Raw genomic sequence first — 19,263 nt, forward strand, 5'->3', positions numbered from 1 at the left:
TATTGACTGCAGCTACTGTGAGCAGCACCAGAACTTTGGGGTTCATCAGTAACATTGGACTTAGCTAGATGAGAAAACTGACCATTTCATTCTTCGACAAGGGTCTTTAAACGCTAGTTTTTATATTAATACCTTTCTGAAGATTCTGTTTTCTCGTTTTATTTTCCCAAAGATTTGGTTTAGTTATAAGTTTCTGCACGTGGCAAGACATCTCGTCACGCGACAGTTCGTAAGCCCACAATTCGTAACGGCGACAGTTCGTAATTATAACTTTTCGTAACGTCAGAATTGAATTATTCTGTTTATTTTTGTTAACGTGGTAACAACCTTGTATTACACTTGCATTGTCGCGTTACTGCTGCATTCTGATACTGCAGAACCGTTTCTGCGATATCAAAATTTTTGAATGGTCAGTAATTTTTTTGGTTAAGCAGAATGCTCAATAATGGTAGGGGAGCAAAGTATGCTAAATGTGCAGTCACTCGTGCGTTATGGGGACCAATTGGGTTGTGAAGAGTCCTAAAACCAAAAAAAGTTAAGTAAAGTTTTCCATTTTGTGGGCCCTTGCCATTTTTTAATTTAATTTTCCATTTCCAACAATCTTTTTTCCGATTATAACGCCATCTATCGATAAATCTGCAATAAAAATGGGGGCTCCTATTTAAGATTTTAAAGTAACCCCCCACCCCACCTCCGTGGGGGTCGTGTTTGGTGCCATTCGATAGATTTTTCAAACATATTAATAAGTGTACATATTTTGCAGTTTTTCGATCTGATGTTCATTTCGCGAAACATCGCGGGATTCGTATTTAAAATATTAAATTTACCCCCCACCCCTCTCCGTGGTAAGTCGTGTTTGGCATCATTCGATACATTTTTAAAAAATATTGAGCACATATTTTTTAGTTTTTTCGATCTGTCATTCATTTCGCGAAATATTCGCTTTTTTTGTCAGATTTTCATGTCAGAAATCGTCAGATTTTTTAAATATACACTCTTGTGTATGTACTTAACGTACCTTATCTTAATCTGACAATTTCGAGTTTTTTTAAGGATAGATTTTTTTTCGGGCCCCCCTTAACGAACTACCCTGTGTTAAGAGCCAATATATGGTAGAGGTACATCTGCAGGGTACCAGGTTTCTCCCTATATGATAATCGGACGCGCTTGAGTAACTGCAAAAATCCCCGCTTGGGCTCCCCTACCATAATGCTTGTTTTGGTTAAGTAGAAAAGTAGCAGTATTCTTACGATAAGGTCTTTAAATACAAATTCTCACATTAGGGTCATTTTGGCGATTATGCTGTTCTTTTTACTCCTTTTCTTGGCTCTAACAGACTTGAATTCAACCCAGAATGTCTAGAATTCATTGATGAGATGAATTAATGCTCGTCCTCTTGTTCCAGATACTGAAAAAAAAAATGTATACAATTTACGTACAAATTAAAACCTTAATAACAATTCTGATTATCTTTCATTCTTAAATATTATCATTTATTTAATTTGTTTATTTATTTTTTTATTTGATTTCTTTTTTATTTTCTCCTTAGGGCACGAATAGCATCCAAATAATCTTAAAATAAACAATAGACTTAATAAAACAATATTCTAGTGATGTACAAAACTCCGAAGTAATACAACCCTCACCAGTTCAAAAGCTGGAACGGCCGCGTTCCCTCATCATCCAACAGGAACTCGTCATCCAACAGGAAGAACCTCGCAAGGAAGACGAACAAGTCGAAGAAAAGGAACTAGAGGATTTGGGTAACGATTCTCCCGTCGAGGACGACGCTCCAGATTCGTTGGAAGTGGACTTGGAGCTGAAGTTGAAGCTCCACGAAGGTGACAAAATTAAAGTTAAGGGTACTACGGAATGCTTCTTACACGGAGACGAGGACGGGCCGTCGCCTAGAAAAACCCCCAGCCATTTGACCGATCAGGGGTATTTCGACTTGAAATTTTACCATAACAAACTTTGGTGAATTTTGTCAAATAAAATTTACTGGGTTGAGTTTTTAGTTTTTTGTGGTATGTGATTTTTGTTGGATGTTCGGTTTGTCGAAAATGTTTAATAAAATGGGTCTTCTCTGAAAAATTAAATGCGTGGTAGTCAATACGTACTTGGATCTCTCAAAGACTGATGACATTTTGAATATTCTTAAACACTGATTTCTACAGGAGATGTTAGTGTTGAGAATGTATACTGAATATAACCTTTCGTACTTATTTCTTATTTAGGGTGCTTTAAACCAGTTTACTAACCTTTGGCTGATTGCGCAGTTTTTAGCTCTTAGTTGCTGGCCTTGTTTCTCTTATTCGATAGTTTATAGTCTCCTTCTTCTCTAGTCCTATAGATTGGCTTTTCTTTCTCTGTGGGTGTTTAAGTTCTTAAGCGTGGAAATCTCTGCTCTGTAGTGGACCTTATATTTCACTCCTTTTCCTTTCTGGATAAGAAGTGAAACCGCTATGTGGAATTATTCCCTTCCATAGACGTCTTGGCAAAATTACAGTTACAACAGAACTTGGCTTGATTATCACAAATACATTTTCAAGCTACCAGATAGACTACATTATGATACAGGAAAGACACTGTAATGCTGAAAGCATATCTCGGAGCAGACGTGGTCTCAGATCACAACCTACTTATCACCAGGATTACACTCACACTTGGAGTGATCTTAAGCTCCAGCTTAGCCAAGCAGGACTGTATCGGGTCTTGTTTCTGATGCATATATTATTGGTCTTACACAGGCTTTATGAATTCTTAGGTCTAGAAAGAATAGATTTCTTAGAGAAAGAATACAGTCTAACAATGAACGCGAATGAGGCAAAATTTATACGAAGAAATTTATAAGAAACTCAAAGAAATAATGAGAATTTTCTAATAAACGAAATCGATGTCGAACGAGTGGACAAATATTCATGTTTAGTATATTTATAGAAGATGGTTTTATTGTTCCCATTGTAGCCTCAATTTTTTATAATATCCAAGAACAATGGATGTTGTACTTGAGGTACTTTTTCATTAAATTTTTTATGCAGTGCACTAACTCTAGAATTTGCTAAAATGCGCTTTACCAAATGCTAAATTTGGTTACTATATAGTAAGTAATTCTACTACAGAAAAATAGAACTAATTTATTGTTGTTTTTTCTACGAAGACCCATTTTAAATATCATATTTTTGATGACCTTGTATTTTATACTAAAAGTAATTTACTTTCTAAGGTGCTTAATAACTAACGAGATCTTCACATAGTGAAGACGGGCATTTTATTCGATTTACTATATATGGGGTGTCTACTTTTAAAGGAAGTTTCCAATCCCAAAACAACCAAATTTTCTGAGACCCTGTATATTTTTATATATGTTTATATACCAAATTAAATATTTTGTGCATTACTATGGAAGAAAGATCTTTTGCTTGCTTGAGTACACTGCTCAGAATAATTTGAGAAACGTATTTCCCTTTTACTCATAAAAACAAATTGGTTCAGTACTTATAATCAACGGCGTAACCAGGATGATCCTAAGGGGAGGGGGGTTACAACTTCAAACGGGCTTGATTTGTCAGCATCACATAATGGTGTTAAGCGTATAGAGCTCAAAGTACATACCAATGGGGGGGGGGGGGTTATAACCCTCAAAACCACCCCCAGGTTACGCCTATGCTTATAATACATCTACGAGTACTTATATAGTTGCTCCATTATATCTTTGCACAAACGTCATGATTCATTTGCAAACAAGTTAAATCAAAACATTAAGTGAAACGTACGTCGATAATATAATATCATCGATTGTCATTTCATCGATTGTCATTTGTTTCGATCTTCTGTATATTAATATTATGCACAGATTATACAACATATGACAGAAGCTCGAAACAAATGACTGTGAATGAAAAGCCCTATTGTGTCAATGTAATAATAAAATAAAAAAATATGAAAAAAAATTTTAAGAAACGCTTTTTTTTAGTTACGAATGACTAAAATTAAAATTATAAAAAAATCAACCAAAAAGCAAAAAATAAAAAAAAATTTAAAAAATCTAACACATTCGTGAAAGAAAAGCGTGGCGCGTCTTCATCGAATAAACGGTTTTCGCCCCACGCTTTTCTTTAACGAATGTGTTAGATTTTTTCAATTTTTTTTATTGTTTGCTTTTTGGTTGATTTTTTTTATATTTCTAATTTTAGTCACTCGTAACTAAAAAAAGCGTTTCTTAAAAAATTTTTTTTTCATATTTTTTTATTTTTTACTTTTTAGTCTTACACTTTTCAAACATTAAAATATATCGTCATGTTGATTAAAATATGTATAAAACATATGATGTATTAACATGAAAAGTAGTCTTTATTTAGTATTTATGAAGCATAACGTAAACAATTAACGTTAAAAATAAAATTATGTATAGTTCATATAACTAGCTACAATCTGTAAAAGTTTCAAGTTTCTTTATTGTAAAAAACAAGACAACTTAAGCATTTTCCATTAAAATCGTTTTTTTTTTATTTAAACAATTAATAAACAAAAATTTTTTTATTGACTATTCGTGTATTGTTCGCGCGAATGCATATGCTTGCAAATTTTCATTCATTTGCATTGTAGAAAAGGCAGTCAAATTAACGTCTAAAGATTTGACGCAAACTATTGAACTAAAGAAACGCGTTTAAAAAATGGCTATTATCGGTGGACGTATTTTATAAAGTGATATTGTACATTTATATTTAACGAGGTTATAATATATTTAACACAATATAACTTTATAAAAATAAACACTACATAAGTTATAAATTCCAATAGACACAACAAATGCTCTAATGTCACTGCCACTGAAAATGATAAACGTCAAAATGCATAGTAAACAAAATATCAGAGACATGCCGTATTGTTTATTCTTGTTAAACTTATTGTGGACAATCGGTTTAATTTTGCGATACTAGTTTCTGTGACTAAAAAAGAGACCTAGTATAAAAAGTAATTCGTGAATAATAATTTCTGCATGTGCAAATATAAAGTAGAAGAACTATACAATACATACAATAAAAACATCACTAAGAAAGTATGAATTTCACTCCTGTTGACGTCATTGATGACGTGACAACTGACAAGGCAAGTGGTAGTAGGTGACACCCAGGCAACCAAGTGACGTCATATAATGTCAGATTTGGTTGAATATAAACACGTGTTTGAACATTACGTCATATAAACGTCTTTTGTAGGTGATTTTAAATACGTAAGATTAATGACGTTAAAATACGTTTAAAAAACGTTTTCATTTCAGACAGCCAAGTCTGACGTCACAAAATTGGGAGGAGCTTAAAAAGCTTGTTTGTATTGACTCCAAACAATTTCGTTTATAACGTTGTTCATAAGAAATTTCTCATTTATTGTTTACGTGTTTTGTGTCTTGTGTGATAAAATAAGACTTTTAATTTAGATATTTAGTTGAAGAAACATGTTATTTGAGAGATTTTTATTCGTTTTTGCTCAGTTAGTTAGTTTAATGCAGTAATTCTTCTTGTCAACTATTTGAGGTTATGTTTATTTGTTTTTTATGTATATTTTCTGTTAATGAACTAATTATGTGTTATCGAGTTTAATTAAATTAATTTTTAGCCTACATTTTCATGATACCTATTTTTCATACTATTTTGAAACATCTGAAAGAGGTCACTTTTTGAAAGTATTAAAGACTTGATTTTACCGACGGCGACGTGTAAAAGTCGTCATCTTTTTGACGTTTGAAAATCGTCACAATCTCGACGTGAAAAAAACGTAGGTACAATGACGTTTTAAAATCGTCACAATTATGACGTCAAATCGATGAGACAAATACAGGTGATTTTCAACGTCAGTACTACGTCATAGAAACACGTCAATTGGTCATTTTTATGACGTGTTATCTACGTTATAAAAACGTCGTTTGGTTGCCTTGGCAGTTAACGTTTTTCGCGATTCTAACTATATTTTTTTTTGATATATTTATTTTCATCCATAGTTGAATATCAAAAGTGTTTCTCTAATTGTTTTTAGCAGTGTATACATAAAAAATTTGAACGAACTTCGCTACAAATAAAAAAGTATTATTATCGGGAGTATTTTATAAGTAAATAGCTGGTGTGTGTTTAATAAGGAAACTTGTTCGTTTAAAATAAATAATAAATTAATGAACACATTCAGCTCTTTGCTTGAATATCACTCTAGTGTAAGTAAAAGATATTTTGGCAACTATCGATATGCTTTATTCGCAATTCTAATTTATTTTATATGTTTGTTACTATTGTAGATTATTATTGATCGTCATTTTTTCTATTTCTTTAACAAAATTGAAAAAATCAATCAAAACATGAACAACACTGCCACGTGGTAAGTTTGACTATTTCAAATAATCAGAAGATATTTCAAATAATCAGAATAGAGGCTGCACAAGCACGGCCTCTGTTAGTCCAGGGTAATAAGGTTTTTTTCATGGCACTTGAACAACCAGGGTACTGAAGCGTTTTTTCGACAGGTAATACCTATAAGAGCAAATTGTAACTATTTCCTGCGTAGGATCTGGCGGCCATTTTTATTTATAAACAATTAAGTGTCAAAAAATGGCATTTTTCATTTTTTTTAAATCAATGGAAAACAGGTAAACTTATGGTTTATTTAGTACAAATATCTTCGAGATGATGGAAAAAGCGTTAAAATGACGTATTACAAAGTTTGATATACTCATTTATTGTTAATATAATTGCAAAAAATTGGTCGGAACTGCAAAAAAAATTATTTTCGCAATAACTGCTGTAAAAATTAGTGTACAGCTATATAATTTTTGTCAAATAAGGGTTCTTTGGTGCTTAATATGTGATAAAAATTTCAAAGCGATTCATTCAATTGTTTAAATTTTATTGAAATTGTTTATCCCAGAGAGCATTTTTTTGCAATAACATAAGTCAGAAGAAGATGACGCTAGAACCATTCCACAGGTGTCAAATGAAAGAGCATGTATTTTCAACTTGGTTTAAGAAAAGTGAATAAAAAATGCATTTATTAGTAATAAATAATTATGCAAAAGTATCGTAAATCTTTCCTTATAAACTTTTTATTTTGTTATATAAGAAATTATACATATTTATTACAATTTTTTATCAATTATGATATAGATAACATTACTTGGTAGTTGTGCACTTAAAACAGGGTAAAAAAGTTAATTTTTTTGGAAAAAGTTATTCAAAAAGTTCATAAAGAAAAATTGACGATACTTTTGCATAATTATTTATTACTAATAAATGCATTTTTTATTCACTTTTTTAAACCATGTTGAAAATGTAGCTTATGCTCTTTCATCTGACACCTGTGGAATGGTTCTAAGGTCATTATTTTCTGACTTATGTTATTGCAAAAAAATGCTCTCTGGGATAAACAATTTGAATAAAATTGAAACAGTTGAATGAATCGCTTTGAAATTTTTATCACATATTAAGCACCAAAGAACCCTTATTTGACAAAAATTTCAAAGCTGTACACTAATTTTTACAACAGTTGAGAAAATATTTTTTTTTGCAATTCCGACCTTTTTTTTCAAATATATTAACAATAAATGAGTATATCAAACTTTGTAATACGTCATTTTAAAGCTTTTTCCATAATCTCGAAGATATTTGTACTAAAAAAATCATGTGTCACTGTTTTCCGTTGATTTGAAAAAAGGGGGAAATGCCATTTTTTGACAGTTAATTGTTTATAAATAAAAATGGCCGCCAGATCCTACGCAGGAAATAGTTATAATTTGTTCCTATAGGTATTACCTGTCGAAAAAACGCTACAGTACCCTGGCTGCTGAAGTGTCACGAACAGGGTATATTTTTGTCTTATTACCCTGGCCTATATCGATCCATTTGACCTGAAGAGTTTCAGGAAAGCAAAAATTCGAAAAAGTTACTACAGGGATAACTGGCTTGTAGCGACTAAGCGTTCACAGTGAAACAGATTATTAGTTTTACTCTACTGATTACTCGTCGTTGCGATAGTAATCATGCCTTCTTAAGTCCAGGCTGCTCCTTCGTATAAAACTATTACCCAAATGGATTAAAAACGACAAGGAATAGCAACTACCACTACCAACAACAAAGGAAAAAAAAAACTATACTACAATCACAATAAAGATGCACTAGAAATAAACAAACCAAGACACGCTGGACACGTTACGTGGAGCAATTCCACATCATGATTTAAAATGTATATACATTGTAAATCCCAAATCCTGATTTACAAAGTTTATACATTGTAAATCGTGATTCGGGAGTGCTACTCGTAACCTTCAACGTGTCTTGGTTTGTTTATTTCTAGTGCATCTTTATTGTGATTTTAGTATAGACAATTCTTACTCCTTACACGTTTTGTGTTAACTAAAGACTTTTTTTAAATTAAAGCGTTGAGTCAATTGCCTTCTTATCTTTTACTTAGCTTTTGTAACGCACTGGTAGGTATTAAGGGCATAATCAAAGATATCTATACTTTGAACAAATGTTTGAGGTATCTTTATATATTTTTAATGTATATCATAATATAGGAACAAAATAAACACTTATGCGAGACTTTGGGATGCTCATAGGGTTTTTATATGTGAAAATTATATGAAACATGTTTTAAATTTCAACCATATGCTTTATTTGCAATATATCTATTTCCTAGTGAATATTATAAAGACAGAAGATGTCCACCGAATGACAACTGACAGAAGACTGCTGACACTTTTGAAAATAATGACGTCATTACAACTTTGTTGCTATTTACCAAGCAAACATATATGGAATGTTATAACATATAACAAGTTATATATAATTTTCATAAAAAAATCAGTTGGCTTTTTTATATTGATATAATAAAAGATTTGTGTTACATCACAAATCTTATTGATCTTGACTCAGAACAAAAATCGTTTTTACTTACAATTTCTGACTCATTACTGATTTTTTTGTTGTTAAAACACGAATAAGATAACATTTGATACGTTTAGTTCATTAGAATCTTCAGAAAAGTTCGTAGTTGTTAACTTATTTTAGTTTAAATGAATGAACAAATCTTACTAGATTGTTTTTACTCATCATAGCAATGTCAAGTGATTGTAGGATGTATTGAATTACGATTTATTCTAACCTAGTGATTGTAGAGTATTTTTTCATATTTCTTTACTCTATATAACCGTGTAGATTGTTTACTTTTTCGATTTGACAGTTTATTGTGTAAGATTTTAACTGTGACTCAAAAAAATACTAATTACAGTGAGATCCAATTGTGGTGAGAAATGAGAAATTAAGTCTGACGAGATACCTAAGAGACTCACTAATATTTAGCTCAGCGAGGTGTGAAATGGTTAATATTGTTCGAGGTGTAAAATTATATAAACAAGGGATCATTTCATAAAACAGGTAGTCTCTTAGATAGCTTGTAAGACTTTATTTTTGCCCCGCACTACCGGCGAAACGATCGCAAGCTCGGTATTCATTCAGTGGCGTATCCGCGAAGATTCCGTTCAGAGTTATCTGATAACCAAAAGGATTTGCTCTTGCCTCTAGTATATTGCCATGATTTACCTGAAACGTGTTTTTTGTAAATCTGAGGCAAAAATTGACCATAACTTGCTATTTTTTATTAAATTTAACCAATTTAGGTCGGTACATACTCCACTTCTACAAAAATAAAATTGATTACATGATGTTTTTAATTTTAGACAAGTTAATTAACTTAAGCAACATACAATTACAGAATTGAGGAAATAAAAAATGTAGTATATCAAAGTGTGTAAATAATTTATTTCTTTAGCTGAGCGCTTTCGACATAAATGTCATCATCGGAGCTAATGCTAAAATAAAAAAAGAGGTCTTGTAAGAAAAAGAAGTACAAAACTCTTTTTTTACTTACGTCAATTGTTAAAAAAGTACCGCTACAAAATTGAGGTGTTAACATTTGCATCTTGTGAAAATAAATTTTGGTTGGATATGCTATGTCCTCCGTACAACCCCAAACAGTAAAAACAGAAAAACGGCCACATTACACGTTACACAAACACAAAAAAAACTTTTTTCATGGTATAGGTATCACCCACCCATTGTTGGCCTAGTAGAAACAGCTGACTGACAAAGTCGGATATTCAAATCTGCTTTTATCTGTTCTGCGTTGACGTATGACAGCTGACATTAAATTCTGAATATTTTTAACATTTTTGAAAGAAAAATTAAAAATTTAAAAAAAATTAAATTGATAAGGAAATGTACCTTAGATGTTTGTACTAATCAACTAATAAATTAATTGATAACATGATTGATTTTAAGACTAATTGGCCCAACATACATACACACCTTGTCAGATAAAAAATAAAAACAGGAAGTAATGAGGAAGATCAGTTTTTAATGGTGAATTCTCCAATTCAATATTCTAGGAGATATTAGATTATTGAAATTATAGATTGAGATAATATTAGATTGTTGTTGTTATTCATCTTTTGTAAATTATGTAAGTCATTGAAATGACCTTGAAATAAAAAAAAAGACCTATATAAAAAAATAAAAAAAGAGTTTTGTACTTCTTTTTCTTACAAGACCTCTTTTTTTATTTTAGCATTAGCTCCGATGATGACATTTATGTCGAAAGCGCTCAGCTAAAGAAATAAATTATTTACACACTTTGATATACTACATTTTTATTTCCTCTTTTCATTCAAGTGTGTACAAACTTATCTGTCTTTCAACTATTTAATTACAGAATTTACAAAACAAAGTCAAAAATCAAACAATCTACACGGTCCTCTTTCATAGTTACCTCAAGACCAAAAAAACATTTTTGGATGCTTTATCTGATAAAAACTATAGACTGTAACAAATAGAAACCATTCCAAGAGTTCTTAGGTAATAATTTGTTTTTTTTTTTACTTAATTTGCACTTACTAATTCTCCTTTATTACTTTTTTTTAATTAAAAAAATTTTTTTATTACTTAAAGCGGAAGATTTTTGGATCTTAAACGGCAGCTTTAATTTTTTTGTTATTTTTAAAAATTATACACCGATATATGTATATTTAATTGTTGTATTTATTACTAATGTTTTGTTTATATTCACTCACGTTGAAAATTATTGTTATATTTGTGTTATCTAAATTTTGTGCAATATTTCAGTTTTTTACTAATGTATTTATTATTTTTTTAGCAAATTATATGTGTACTATTTATATTGTTTTCCTTTCATTGCACATTCCTGAAGTATCCTGACTACTACTGTCTGTGAAGGTACGGAAACAAATAGATTGCATCTTAATAAACCACCGATTTCGAAACAAGATTAAAGATTCAAAACTTTCCCCGGCGATAATATAAGCTCAAATCAACTATATAGTAAGATATATCTCGACCCCCATACAAACACGTGAACACATGAAACAGCAGATAAATAGAAAAAATAACGAATATATAGTTGTTCCATTTTATCTTTGCCCATGCTTCATGCTTAATTTTCAAACAAATTAAATCAAAACATAAAGTGAAATGTACGTCGATGTGAGTAGTATATAGTATAAACAATGTATATGTTACCGTTAAAACCCGATTTCTGTTAAAACCAGAATTTACTAGGAAAAACTAGTTTTAACTAAGCGCTTTAGACAATTCTAGTTTTAACTAGTGAAAACTAGAGTAGTTTATACTAGTTTAGACTAGTTTTTACTGGAATTACTAGCGAATACCAGTTAAAATCGTTGCGAGAAGAGACAAATACGATTTGCCTTTTTATTGGTAGGGTTAGTGACGAAGGCGGCCGGTCGGTAACAAACTAGTGTGTGCAACTGTTTTTTCTGCATAGTTTTTATTGGTTATATTACACTACTGTGTATTATTCACCATGAGTGATAATGTCGAAGATCAGGTTGAGAGCAGAGATATAAGAACTTGGAAAGAACGTTTTTTTTGGAAAAGATCTTACAAAAGGAACAGAGCAAGAAGAAAGAAAGTCACTACAATGTTGTGACCAAAGCATGTATAATAAATTAATGCCCGAAGTACAAGATGCGGAACTGTCTGCCCAGAAAACACAAAAACGATTTAGAATTGTTGAAGTTGGCGAAATAAAAAAGTTGGCTTCTAGAATTGAACTCATCAAATATTATGTACCTGCTGAAGACATTTTTGACATAATTGAAGCAGCCCACGTTGCTATTGGTCATGGAAGTTGGGATAGCTTGAAGACTGAAACCGCCAGAAAATACGCAAATATAGCAATTGGTATGTTCAATAATTTTATATCAATTTGTGAGACCTGCCAACGGAAGAAGAGTAAAGCGAAGAGGGGGCTCGTGTCGAAACCTATATTGCATTCATAAATGAATAGTCGCTGTTAAGTAAATTTGATCGATATGCAATCACAAGAGGATCACACGGCTTCAAGTTTATTATGGTTTATCAAGATCATTTAACAAAATTTGTTTTGTTGAGATCATTACAAAGTAAGAGGGCGGGCGAAGTTGCTTATCAATAATTAACGGATATGTTCTTGACTTTTTACGTTCATGCATTTTACTTTCCGATAATGGCCGAGAGTGCGGTAATGTCATCCTGGTCTAAAGCAAAATTCAAGGTTCGGTAGAGCGAGCTAACCAAGACATCGAGAAAATGTTAGCAGTCTGGATGTAGGACAATAACAACAACGTGGTCAAAGGACTTGCGTTTTTTACGTTAACGATCTTGTCCAGTATTTCACGTTTTAGAGAAATTATTTACAAATAACCAGAGCAGCAAATTATTTACCGAGTTTTAGTTGAATCTAGCAATTACTGAAAAGTTTAGGAAAAACTAGTTTTGACTCAAATATGTTTAGTCTCAACTAGAATTAACTGAAAATATTTGGTAGTTCTAGTTTTCACTAGTTAAAACTAGAATTGTCTAAAGCCCATAGTTAAAACTAGTTTTTCCTAGTAAATTCGGGTTTTTACGGCAACATATATTACACATCGACGTACGTTTTGCTTTATGTTTTGATTTAATTTGTTTGAAAATGAATCATGACGCATGGGCAAAGCTAAAATGGAACAACTTTACCAAACGAATCAACCAATGTTGCTACAACGAACATCTTGTGTGCCATCTCCACGACCGAGGTCAGCAATCATCATAGCTATTCGTACATTAGAGACGGCTGCTCTGAAAAGTTCATTTGATGTACATCCGTAAAATTTCTCTCAGGTTGCGCAACCACGATATTCTACGTCTCCCTATGCTTTTTTTTCCTTGAATCTCTCCCTGAATAATCAATTGGAGCAACGTACAAAACTCGATTTTAGAAGAAGTAAGAGAGTCTCTGAAAAACCTACAATATTGGGGAAAAATGAGTGGATGACAGCAGAAATTCTAGACTTCATACAGGAATATAAATATTAAGGCCATCGGTACATAATTCGCAAATATTTTACGGCTATCCCTACTTTTTCTGTCTTTACACGGCAAATTACGTGTAGTAAAATTCACACTGGTATGGATATGTAAACTTTACTTGATAATGTCATCATTAACTTTAAAGATGGCTTTTGAATGTTCTTGGATAACTGTTACTTGTATAATTAATTGCCTTAATTATTAATTCAGTTAATTAATATGATAATTTTTTCACTAACTATGGATTAAGTGATTGTAATAATTTATCTACTGTACAACAAAAACTAATAATCAATCGAGAAAAGAGGAAAAGTGATTTTTTTAATATATTCTTACTATGAAACGCTTACAATTTTGAAGATCTTTAACAACAAAATACTTGGATCACTGAATATATCCTGGTGTATTCTCTGCTTGGATCTTCAATAAATAATAAACAATAAATAACTTTTTATTAAGTTCACGTCTTAAATCAATTATTTATCAAATACACTATCAATATTATTTAATCAACAACTCAAAATATTCCCGATGCCATGTCAAATATTTAAAATTGTCACTGTCTGACTGACAATATTCTACTCGACTGAGTGTGTTGTATGACAAAGATAGATTTGGAAAATATTACCACCGACATTGTGTTCATTTTTTCGAATCCTGAAAAAACTAATAAATATTTTTGAAAAATTTAAACGCAGAATGAAAGACTAAATTATTACCGAGGGCCGAAAGTCCCTTAGAATAAATAAAAGGTTTATTTTGAATGAGATATTTGAAATTAAAAATCACACTTAATTTTCTCTTAGTTTTTCACTCCTGTAACTTATTAAAATAAACATTATAGAAGTTCTCAGGGACTTTCGGCTCTCGCTAACAACGTAATCTTTCATTCTGCGTTTAAATTTTTCAAAAATACTTATTAGTTTTTTCAGGATTCGAAAACAATTAATCCCATTTGAATAGCATTGGTGCAGAAACTACGTACCCATCCCCTTACAAATGCTGCGAAATCAACAAACGAAAAGAAAAATTAAGCAAGCCAAAGAATCTTGGCTCAAGAACTCATATAAACGAATAGAAGATCCCCAAAAAACACGACAGTTTCAACTTTCACAAGAAACTTATACCCCCGTAATTAGGAAACTGAAAAATGTTCACATACCTAAAAACGCAAACGGAAAAATTTGTGCAAAGAATGAGATGAGATACATCAGTGACCTTTTTGATATTGCTTCTCGAAAAAATGCTACACACACACAAGCTACCAGAGACAACCAGTTAGGCAGAGGTCCCAGTATACTGAAATCTAAAGTCAGAAAAGCCAGTAACTATAACAAAAAGTATAACTCCTTTGCACAAGTTAGAATAGGAGAAAAACATCAAATGCTCACTGCGTAAATTCTGAACTGACAGGGTTATCAGTTGTCCCCATTATTGTTTAACCTGATATTATTAGCATGTCATGCGAAAAAATTATCCGAAAATCAAACCGGACGTAGCTTGATCCCTAGAAAGATCTTCCCTTTGCCGATGACGTAGATGCAGTAGCATGATCAACATTAGAAGTTAAGGTTATGTCTTCGAGGTTTGAAGAAGTTGCATTAAATTATAAAAGTAAATGATGACAAAACAAATACATGGTCGTTCAAAATGAGAACGACAGCAAATAAGGCAAAATGTTACTATAAACGGTAATAACTTCGAAGTGGTTAAAGAATTTAAATATCTTTTCAACAACAATGACAACAAAGTAGAGCGAGAAGGTATACGCGAATAATGGCTGGAAATAGATCTATCTTTGTAAGGCCAGATCTAATGAGGTCAACTTCTCACGAGGTGCAAAAATCATGATGGACAAAACCATAATCCGACTAGCAGTTGCGCATGGAAGCATGCGACAACTGCTGTCCATGTTTCCATGCATGGAAACATGGACGCTAACAATAAAAGAAGTAAATAAATGACTGGTGTGGTAACGTAAAATCCTTCTAGTATTATAATATGACCCCTGTAGAGATAGCGTAACAAACGAATGGTGGCGCAGACACGAGTTAAGAGACTTATGAAAGGAAAATCTAGTGACAAAGCCAATAGACTAAGATGGACAGGGCAAGTAATAAGCAAAAATGACAATTGCATACAGTGTTTTAGGAAAGACCAGAAGGGAAAAGGTCTATAACACGGCCTAGATAAATATAGAAAGATGCAGTCCTAGAGGATCCTGGAGAAGATGGGAAATAGTGGCACAGGACCGACAAACATGAAAGGCAGTAGTAAACGCAGCCAAGACTCACGAAGAGTTGTTACGCCGTTGATGATGGTGATGTTTATGTAGGTATCTTTGTCATGTCGTGAATTTCTTACTTCCACAGGTTCAAAAACTGGGTGATCTGGATGATCATATTTTTTTAATGTAGGTACTATGTTTCAACAGCATTCAAAATAAAAAATCAATTAAATTTAATATTTATGCACCATTCAATATCCAATCTCTGCTGGCTACACGCTCACAAGAAATATGTTGTTCTGAAGCTATTTCCTTGTGGCATTTTTGTCATCAAGTACACACACCGGCAAAATTAGCCGAACACGTTAAAAATGGGACATGTTTGATGTCTCGTATTTCATAAACCAGTGGTCCGATTTGAGTGATTCTTTTAGTATGTTATAGCCTTATTATTTAAGAATATCGGTGTAATAATATTGTTGCTAGACAGGTAAATGTCATTTTATACCGGGTGTAACAAGCATACTGTGTTTTTTTCTTAAAGTTCGGAACACCCTGTGGAATATTCCAGCATATATAAAATATTAAAATTAAAACTCGATTGTAGAATTATGCTTTCTTAACATTTTCTTTTTTGATTCATTTGCTTATGTTAGAAAATAAAAAAGTTATGTGCTTTAACAACTAGCCATGTTTTTTATCAATAAATCCTCATAGTAGGGGAGACAAGTATGCTAAATTTGCAATTACTCGAGCGTTCTTGGGACCTGGAGTAGATTGTGAAGAGTGGGTGCTACAACCAAAAAAAGTTAAGTTAAGTTTTCCATAAAGTGTGGGACTCTCCATTTTTCAATTTAATTTTCCATTTCCACCAATCGTTTTTTCCGATTATAGCGCCATTTATTCATAATAGGAAAAAATGCTGCGAATAAAAGTTGCTTATTTTTACGTCAAGGATCCAAACCTGCAATAAAAATTGGGGGCTCCTATTTAATATTTTAATGTAACCCCCCACCCCACCTCCGTGGGGGTCGTGTTTGGTGCCATTCGGTAGATTTTTGAAAAATATTGAATAGTAGTTCAGAGAAATAAGGAAAAAAAATATCGTGTTGGTGACACATCCCCCTCCAGGCTGAAACCAAATTTTTCGAGTAATATGGTCATCTATAATAATAACCTATATGTTTCCTGCAGCCGATTTTGATGATATACATAGTTATAAACAAATGAAGATCAAAAAACGGTAAATTTTCGCTTTTTTCGTCTCTTACTAAAAAATTGGGCATTTTAAACAAATTTGAGAGTAATAAACTCATAAACCGTATAAAAAACTTCAATATGGCGTTCGCTGAATATGTATATCCTTATTGGTTACTTAGAAAATTGCCAAATAAATCATAAATTTTGAGTTTTTATAAATATTCATAACTTATGTAAAAATTAACTTAGAACCTTCTTATTACATGGAATGCTGAGACTTATGGTGCTTAAATTACACCCTAAATTCCAAAGCAATTGGTCAAATAGTTTAAAAGTTATTTAATTTGTTTATCCAAAATTAATTTTTTTTGCAACACTGTAAGTCAGAAAATGATGAAGTTACAGTAATATTTTGGATAGTGTATGAAAGAAGAAAATTTACAGTATTAATTTAATTTAAAAAAAATGACAAAAAATAATTATAGATATTGCAAAATAATTTTGCAAAAACATGTGAATTAAAAAAATGGGGGGGCTAACTTTGTCCCTAAATGTCCTAGAACAGTTGTTTTTCTTTCTAAATGTGTATAAAAATTCAGTCTTTCTAAATATGAAAAAATAATTTTTCTACGGGTAACGGTTAAAAAGTTATTCTAATTGTTTATAAGTAAGCAAAAAATGGACATGTTTTTGCAAAATAATTTTACACTGTTTAAAATTATTTTTTGTCATTTATTTTTAATTAAGGTAATAGTATAAATGTTCTTCTTTCATAAACTGTCCGAAGTATTATTGTAACCTCATAATTTTCTGACTTATAGTGTTGCAAAAAAAATGAATTTGGGAAAAATAAATTAAATAACTTTTAAACTATTTGACCAATTGCTTTGAAATTTAAAATATAATTTAAGTACAAGAAGTCTCGGCATTCCGCGTAATAAGAAGATTCTAAGTTAATTTTTACCTAAGTTACGAATATTTATAAAAACTCAATATTTATGATTTATTTTGCAATTTTCTAAGCAACCAATAAGGTTGGGCATATTCAGCGAATGCCATATTGAAGTTTTTTATACGATTTATGAGTTTCTGACTCTCAAATTTGTTTAAAGTGCTTAACTTTTTGGTAATAGACGAAAAAAGCGATAATTTACCGTTTTTCGATCTTCATTTGTTTATAACTATGTATATCATCAAAATCGGCTGCAGGAAACATATAGGTTAATAATATAGATGTCCATACTACTAAAAAAATTTGGTTTCGGCCTGGAGGGGGATGTGTCACGAGAAAAACCTTATTTCTCTGGACTATAGGTGTATTTTGCAGTTTTACGATCTGATGTTCATTTCGCAAAATATCGCAGGGTTCGTATTTATAATTTTTATTTACCCCCCCACCCCTCTCCATGGGGTGTCACGAGGTGGGGTGGGGGATTTAATTTAAAATCTTAAATAGGAGCCCCCAATTTTTATTGCAGATTTGGATTCTTTACCTAAAAATAAGCAACTTTTATTCGACACATTTTTTCGAATTACGGATAGATAGCGCTATAATCGGAGAAAAATGATTGTTTCAAATGGAAAATTAAATTAAAAGTCCCCCACTTTATGGAAAACTTAACTTAACCTTTTTCTGATTTTAGCACATACTCTTCACAATCCAATAGGTCCCCATAACGCTCGAGTAACTGCAAATTTAGTATACTTTCCTCCCCTACTATGAGGATTTATTGATGAAAAACATGGATAGTTGTTAAGGCACATAACTTTTTTATTATCTCACATAAGTAAATGAATCGAAAAGGAAAATATTAAGCAAGCCCAAGTCTACAATCGAGTATTAATTCTAATATTTTACATATGCTAGAATATTCCACAGGGTGTTCCAAACTTTAAGAAAAAAACACAGTATGATTGGTACACCCGGTATAAAATGGTATTTAACTGTCTAGCAACAATATTATTACAACGATATTCTTAAATAATAAGGCTATAACATACTAAAAGAATCACTCAAATCGGACCACTGGTTTATGAAATACGAGACATCAAACATGTCCCATTTTTAACGTGTTCGGCTAATTTTGCCGGTGTGTGTATTTTAAATGGGAAATAAGCCACAATTTTACCAAAAAAAAAATGATTTTATTAACGTTCTGGCATGGTTCTGTAACATATTAAGATTTGCATCCTTTGTTTATTCTAAATGTTATAACAACTTATGCGAGATCCAGTATTGTCTGACCACTAAAAATGTCTTGATGGGCCTTGATAATACTTTTCCTCTATTAATTATCTGTTTATTTTCTATTAGGGATAGGACTGTGGATTTGTCTGACTGGAGAATGTACAGTCGGAAAAATGAAGAAATAGGGCTTTTCATTCACAGTCATTTGTTTTGAGCTTCTGTCATAAGTCGTATAATCCGTG

General features: G+C 31.7%; 1 protein-coding gene across 4 annotated transcripts in view; it reads left to right on the forward strand.

The window, feature by feature from the left end:
• LOC114324781 (mediator of RNA polymerase II transcription subunit 12-like) overlaps positions 1 to 1,894 on the forward strand; it is a 69,133-nt gene extending 67,239 nt beyond the window's left edge. For 2 of the 4 annotated variants that reach the window (XM_028272623.2, XM_028272622.2), the window contains exon 13: positions 1,550 to 1,894. The gene's annotated coding sequence lies outside the window, so the exon portion shown is untranslated. The remainder of the gene's footprint in view (positions 1 to 1,549) is intronic. The other 2 variants (XM_028272624.2, XM_028272625.2) reach the window with 2 other exon arrangements.
• The last annotated feature ends 17,369 nt before the right edge of the window (positions 1,895 to 19,263 follow it).

This window comes from Diabrotica virgifera, chromosome 7, assembly GCF_917563875.1.
Source record: "Diabrotica virgifera virgifera chromosome 7, PGI_DIABVI_V3a".
In the NCBI taxonomy this organism is placed as follows: domain Eukaryota; kingdom Metazoa; phylum Arthropoda; class Insecta; order Coleoptera; family Chrysomelidae; genus Diabrotica; species Diabrotica virgifera.